Below are 7,632 nucleotides of genomic sequence, written 5' to 3'. Positions count from 1 at the left end.
GGTGAGACTCGGGTTAGATGACTTGCCCAAGATCCCACCACTAAAAAGAGGTGAAGCCCTGAGAAGTTCCATCCCCGTGGTTTTGAATCTGTGTGTGTGCTTTACCATTCTGCAGTGCTGCCTCCAAAACCTCGGCTTCTGCAAAGTGGGCACCCTGCTGTGGGGTAGGAGTGGGACAGGCAGATGAAGGAGGCTGCTCAGCAGAAGCCCCTCACACAGTCTCTCCATGCAGCAGGCTCTGGCCAGAGCAGGAACTTCCCGAATCCTCCCCTGTGTCCTCAGGCAGGCGCAGGGTCTCCCACAAGGCAGTCAAGGAGGGTGGGATGGGCTTCTTGGACCTCAGCTTTGGCTCTGGACTGCTTTTCTCTCACCTTGGCTTCTTTGCTGAGCCCTACACATGTTGAGCCCATAGCTTCCTGGACTTCCACACGAGCTTTGAACTCCCTTCCTACGCCAGAGGTCCCTGCTCCTCACTCGACTCAGCTTCTAGACTTGATCACTAGGTTCCCTCCTCCTTCCACGTCCAGTCAGGCTGCACCTCTCTGGGTTCTTTCCATCATGCCTCCCCACTGTGACTGCTGTGGTGGTGTCTTGTAGTACTGACTTCATGCAGTCACTTCATAGATGTCTTTTTTTTTTTTTTAATCCCCAAACAACTCATTTATAAGTAAGGAAACCAATGCACAGAGAGGTAAAGTAACCTGCCCAAGTTCAGTTACCGAATAGCAGTCTAACTGCAGAGTCTGTGTCTTAAGCACTACTTTGTGGTGTAACCACCCCTCCCTCAACTCTCATTCCTGAGTGCTCACCTTCCTCCATCCCTCCAATCATGGTAATACCACAAGCATTTCTAAAGAATCTATAATTCATCCAACAACCTTTACTGTAGGTGCAGGAGCTCTGCTATAGAACTGGGCAGCAGATGTGGTCCTAAATCTCTGGGAGCACAGAGCCAGGTGGAATTATCCTCTCTCTCCCTAACACATTAATCTGATTGGGTCTCCCTGTCCAGTGCAGTGTCTGGCACAAAGTAGGTGTTTCGTGACTGTGGGTGGAAATGCAATGAAGGGGAACTGGGAAAGTCAGCTGCGGCCCGCTGTAGACCCAAATGCAGGATAGGGTAAAAGGAGAAGGGCAATTTTCCAGATTTCTTTTGACACTAGGGACTGAACCCAGGGCCTTGGCACTGAGCTCCATTCCCAGTCCTCTTTTATTTTTTAAGACAAGGTCTCACTGAATCACTGAGCTGCCTGGGCTGGGCTGCAGTCCTCTTGCCTTGCCCTCCCAGAGTACTGGGATTACAGGTGTGCCCCACCACATCCAGCTATCTAGTGGATTTTCTAGGTGTTTCCTTCCAGCTCCTTCCTTCCCTGCCACTTCCTTGTGTTCTACTGTTTTCTCCTTCTGTCCTGTGCTGCAGACTTTGCATTTCACCTGAGGTTGTGGAGAGTGAGAGGTTAGAGGAGGTGTTAACTAATAAGAGGCCTTCAGTAGGACTGCAGAGAAGAGTAAGCTAGGAGACCAGCTCTGAAATAAAGTAGTAAAGTTTGAGGGGCCTGCTGCTAGCTTCCCTGAGGATCCCTTGGCTTCCACCTTGGTCAAGGTTGGCAAGTGAAGGGGAGCAGCTGAGACAAGAACACAGGTAACCTCACCTGGACTCAACCTCTGGCTCAGCGTGATAGTGGCCCTCTGACTTTGCCCAGGTTCCTCCTCCCTCCAGTGGTTCCAGTTCATTTCTCCCCTCCCCTCCCTTACCCATTCCTGCGGTGGGGGGCAGATGCAGAGAGCTGGAATGTTTATGGGCACCAAGCCAAACCTTCCTAGGCCAAGAGGGAACAGCCAGGGATAGGCTCACTCATGAGCTGCTTATGACAGTGACGGCTGGCAGAGGAGAGCTGGGGCCCTGCCTTCTCTAGGTGGGGAGCTAGGCAAGCTGGGGCTCCTAAGCAGGGCTAGAGACCAGCCGGCAACTTGCTGAGGCAAGGGTGGGGGCCCCCACTTTCCTAAAGGCACAGTCTCTGGCTGTTGCTCAAGCTACCCATGTGTGACACTGAACAGAGCTCTAGTGGCGAAGATGGTGGCCAGTGGATGGGGAAAGGTGGGAGAAGACAAGAAGGCAGGAGAGGAGACAACCTCTCCTGGAAGTGTCCCTAAAGCAGGGAGCAGGACTGTCACCCCAGTGAATGTGGCGCTTTATGAATGTGCAGAAATTAGTCACTGCTTTCTCTCCCCAGCTTCTACTTTTCAAGTGTGTGTGTGTGTGTGTGTGTGTGTGTGTGTGTGTGTGCGCGCACATGCGCGCCCACCCTTTTCTCCCCAGCTTCTACTTTTCAAGTGTGTGTGTGTGTGTGTGTGTGTGTGTGTGTGTGTGTGTGCGCGCACATGCGCACACCTGACCTTGAGTGGCCAGTGCTCTGAAATGGTTACTTTGGTCCACTTTTGGCCACTTTCCCTCAGACTCACCTTTCCCCTCTGTCCTGTCCCTCCTGTACTCTTCCCAAATCTGTTTCACTCCCCAGCATCCCCCAGAGACAACCTGAACTATCCACCTTATTACACCTTGCTACTTCCCTCTTCTCAACACCCCCAGCCCTTCCCAAATCTTCTACTTGGATGCCTCTGTTCAGGCTCATACCCTGCACCCTCTTTGCCCCCTGGTTTCAGAGGCTCAGAAAGGGCAGCTGCAGGAGCTTGTGGGAGGGGTTCCAGTGGGGCCCTGGTGCTGTCACAAGATGCACAGTTCTATCTGTTGGCCAGGTGGGTGGCTCAGGCTCTATCCAGAGAACTGGCTAGGGTGAGGTGGTAGAAAGTGGGTAACTAGGCAATCAGGACAGGGATAGGGGACCCTTTCCAGCTTCAGAGAAGATCCCAATCCCAGCTCCAAATCCTACTCAGGAAGTCCTGGGCCCAGAGAGGAAGCTATGTAGTCCAAAGACTTCCTGGCACCAGACCCACCAGACTTCCTCTGGAGAGGACCTGGTAGAAGACCAGGGGAGGGTGCAAAGAGCAGAAGCCAGAGAGAAAGAGAGAGGAGAGAGAGAAGAGGGTTTCCAGAGAGGGAGGCAGAAAGTGTGCGTGTTTGTGTGTGTGTGTGTGTGTGTGCGCGCGCGCGCGTGTGCAGTGGGGAGGGTCTACAGTCCAGCTAAGCAACAGGCACAGGCTGTTCCTTGTGTCTGACTTGGGAAGGACAGGCTGCCCCAGCTGCTCAGGCCTCCCATCCAGGGTTGCAGGAAGCTCTTCCTGCTCTTCAGCCTCCAGCTTCCTCCTTAGGCCTTCAACTCCAGACTGTGCTCCACTGAATCCCTGCCGTAGTGGCCTGAGTCCCAGTCTAATCTTCCCTGACAGCTTAGTTCTGCCTAGGCCCAGCCTGCTGGCCTTTGTGAATGGGGCCCACCCGGCTGGGGAGCCAGCTTCTCTCCCCACACAGAGCCTGTCTTGTGTTAGTGCCACCCCCTGCCACCACCCAGGGCCTCATTCCCCTTCCACACTTGGCCCTCCTTGCACCAAGATTAAGTGCTAGCATGTGATTCAGGAGAATGCAAACAATCAGAGGTCCAGAACTGGCTCTGCTTTGCTGTGTGCCTTGCAGGGTCCAGGCCTTGTACATAGAAGCCTGCAGGCCAGGTTTCCTGAATTACGTAGGTGTACAGAGGTTCCCCTCTTTCACCCAGGTGCCTTCCCTTCATTTTGTGGCCTGTCTCCATTTCTCACACCGTCTTGGCCCATCACTGGTCCATCCTTTCCACCTCCAGGAAGGCTTGTCAGATGTGGCCACTGGAACCTTCTTCCGGTGCCAGTTTTGGGTCCCTGATGTAGACAAAGCACCAGCACCGGTGGTGATACCCTTATTTCTAGTCTTGTACGTTACCCAGCCTTCTGATGGCCAGACTCCAGGGGAATCCACTTGTGCTGAGGAAGACTCTGTTCACAAAGCCCATCCCCAAATTCTCATTCAAAGCTGAACAGTTATGAGCCTGCCTGGGAGGGCTTTGCCCTTTAGGAAAGTTAATACCTCTCCACCACCACCACCCTGCCCCACCACACAGCCTGCCTTTCTCCATCCCTGGACAGCTTTCAAGGACTCACCCAAGTGAATCAGCTCCATTGGTCCCTAGGCTCAAGTCCATGCTGGGATGAACTGCAGGCTTTACTGATGCCTCCCTTGTTCATCTAGCAACAACCTCCCAGGAGAAGAGAAAGAAAATCAAAGCAGGTACCTGTGGTTGGGGGCTTGTGTCCAGAGATGGTGATCGACGGAGAACAACCACGCTCTTCTGAGGCTACTGCAGCAGTGACAGCATCCTTTTGTCTCATGCTTTTGTAGCTGATGCTCCAGCTCAGCATCTTCTCCCTTAGCATCATGCCCTCCACATGGTTCTCTGGCTATCAGTGGCAGACAGGAGAAGTGGGGGCCCAGACAGAAGGCAGACTTGAAAGTTTCACCCTGCTCTAAGAAGTGAAGAGATCACCTTCTAGGTGCAGTATGCAGCCCCAGTCCTGGAGAGGAGCCCTGAATCTGGGTCCTTCCAGAAGCTTCAGAAGCTGGAATATATGGTGACGGGGGCCTCACTGCAGCCAGCCACCTGCTGCTCCCTTGCTGCTCTTTGTCCAGGAGTCAGGAAAAAGATGAAGCCACAGGAGAAGGGAAAGGATGGGAGGGGAAGGAAATGCACCTCTGCCTCAGGCTGCCAGAACCAGGGTCTGCAACTTCAAACTCCACAAGGGCTGGGAGGGGACAGAGGGACCAGGTAAACTGTGGGGACTAAATTTATGCAGTTTTTTAACCCAGTGTGAAGGCACAGGTGGGGGAAGGCTGCCCCCTAGAGCCAGGAGGGGAGAATTCTCTGAGGACAGCCAACCATTGTTTTTTTTTCCTGCAATGATATTTATTGAGTTATAACCTAGGCACCTGATGTTGTCCTTGGTATGGGGAAATACAGAAGAGATCAAAGCAATAGGTAGGACCAATTATCATGGTTTTCTCTCCGATGGGGTGCTTCTCAGGATATGGGACTCTTAGTGATAAAACCAGAAAAGTCCCAGGCAAATTAGGACAAATTGGTCACCCTAAGCAATAAAGCCCCTCCCTGCATGGAGGTTGCGTTCTGACAGGGATGGCAAGACTCTGTGGAAAGGATAAACTCATAAGACAATTCACAGGCTTGGAAAGTACGATGGAGGACAAGCACCATGGAGGGATCCTATTTTATACAGGGCATCAGGGATTTCCAGGCTAGGAAGGAACTGTGAGCTGAGACTTGAATGATGAGTGACTAGTCCATTGAGCATTCCAGAGAAGAGCTTTCCAGGAGCAAAGTACAAAGATCCCAGGGCAGCAGCAAGTGTGGTATGTGGCACATTTGAGAAACAGAAAGAAGCCAGTGTGTCTGAAGTCAAGTGAGCAGAGTAAGGCTGGTGCATTTGGCAAGACCCTGATCAGTTTTCCCTAAAAGCCATGGGAAGCTGTGCAGGAACTATTAGCAGGGCAGTGCCATGTTCTGGTTGTTATTTTTAGAAGATCAGCCTGGCTGCTGGTGGGTAAGGGGTTGTAGGAGAAGGTATGAACAGAGGAAAAGCAGTTAGGAAGCTGCTGCTGGCAGGCAGATAATGGTGATGTGGCTGGAAGAGGGTAGCAGTGGGGTGGACAGAGAAACAGGGAAGATCCAACTGGATTTGTTGGAGAATTTTATATGGCAGGGTGAAGGAAAGGAAGGACTCGGGGATGACACCTAGGTTTGGATCTGAGGTCACAGCAAACAAGGATATGTCCCCAGTGACACCACAGGTCCCTCTATGTGGGATTAAGGAGAGATGAGGAAGCCCTGACAAGCTCAATAGAAACCTGCCAGATGACAGCTCAGTGGGTGTGTTCTTGATGTAGTACTGTGGGAGAATGGATGTCTGGAATGTGCCCTGTGGAGGAGTGAAAAAGGAATTTCTTAGGAGACAGGATGTCTGCAGATGGGAGTTACCATAGTGATGGGGCCAAGTTCAAAGGTAACTTCAGAGCGATTGATGGCTTGGACAATTTTTCCAAAGAATCTGTTTAAAAGACCTGAAGTGGAATGAGAGATAGTATATCAGGATAATAATGTTGGCTATAACAAACACCTCCCAAATCTCAGTGGCATAATACAATACAGGTACATGCCTCACTCACTGAAAGTCCATCAGTGGGAGATAGAAGGACCGCTCTGCTCCTCTCACTCATTCACGTAAGGCCACAGCCTCTTTCCATCACATGGTACTGCCATCCTCAGCATTTGGCCTGTGAAATCATCAGAGAATGGAAGGAGCTGATGTCAGACAGAAGGGAGATCATCCTGAACCCAGTCTGGAAATGGCACACATTGCTCCTGTCTTCAACCCAATGCTTAGAACTCAAACCCATGGCATTAATTCAGCTGCAAGGAACTTGGGAAGTGTTCAAATGTAGTGAGTCCCATGCACAGATGATAGCACGCACAGTCATTGGTGAGCAGTAGTGGCATTTGCTGAAGGCAGAGACTGGATGTCTTGCACTGTACAGGATGCAGGGACATCTGTCCAGGGTGGGGATGGGTGTGCACCCTCTGAAAGTACTAGGAAAGGAAGCTGAGGTTGCATAGCTGCCTGCTCAGCAGCTCCAGGGTCCTTCACTCTTTCCCACCCTCAAGGCCTTTCTCCAGATAAGATCTTAATTATCCCACACCTTAACACTGAAAATAGCTTGTGGATGCTCTTTCCTATACAGTTTTCTTTTCCCATCAAATCTAATCTGGGGGCCATGGATTTAGTTCAGTGTTGCCACCACTTGCCTTGCAAGCTCAAGGTCCCAAGTTCAATCCCTGGTACAAAATAAATAAATAAATAAATAAATAAATAAATAAATAAATAAATATCGAATCTGGATGTCACAGTGTAATTTTCCCAAGATAGTTTATCTTGTACTGTCTTGTTCAGTAGCATAAGGATAAGCAACTTAACAACAGCATTGATGATTTATTGAACTACTATGTTGAGTGCTTTAACTGCGGTGTCTAGCTTAATGTATCTCAATCTTTATGGCAAGCCTATGAAGTAACATCACTCCCCTTAGACAAATGAAGCAATAGGGGTCCTAAGAGTTCAAGTGGCACCATTAGCCACTTAGCCACATGAAGCTATTAAAATTAATTAAAAGTAAATACAATTAAAAATTCAGCTCCACTGTCACACTAGCCACCTATGGTGCACTCAGTAGTCACATGTGACTAGTGGTTACCACTGTGCAGGGCACAGATACAGATTATTTCCTTCACTGCAGGAGTTTACTGGGCAGCTCTGAGTTAGGGGAATATGCCCAGGGTCACACAGTAAATGAGAAAGCTGAGCCTTTGGTCCCACCTCAGTCTCAAGCTTTCAGATAGCTTCTTATTCATTCCACAGTTTAAAAAAGAAAAGTTTCAATCTAATCTTGGCTTTCTTGTACAACCCGGGTCCAAGCTATTGTTACATAATTCTCTCACTCTGCAATACACCAAGTTTGCTCACCAGGCTCCAGAATTCTTAAGATGTGCGCTCACAATATTTTTGCCTCCCTCCTTTCTGTCTCCCCAGCTAGTGCATTCCTCCTACCTGACCGTCAGTTTCAATTGACTTAAATACATATAT

The sequence above is a fragment of the Fukomys damarensis genome, unplaced genomic scaffold (genome assembly GCF_012274545.1).
Source record: "Fukomys damarensis isolate Sample0158 unplaced genomic scaffold, DMR_v1.0_HiC HiC_scaffold_15, whole genome shotgun sequence".
Lineage (NCBI taxonomy): Eukaryota > Metazoa > Chordata > Mammalia > Rodentia > Bathyergidae > Fukomys > Fukomys damarensis.
The sequence above is the reverse complement of the archived record's forward strand: the minus strand, read 5'-3'. Positions refer to the sequence as shown.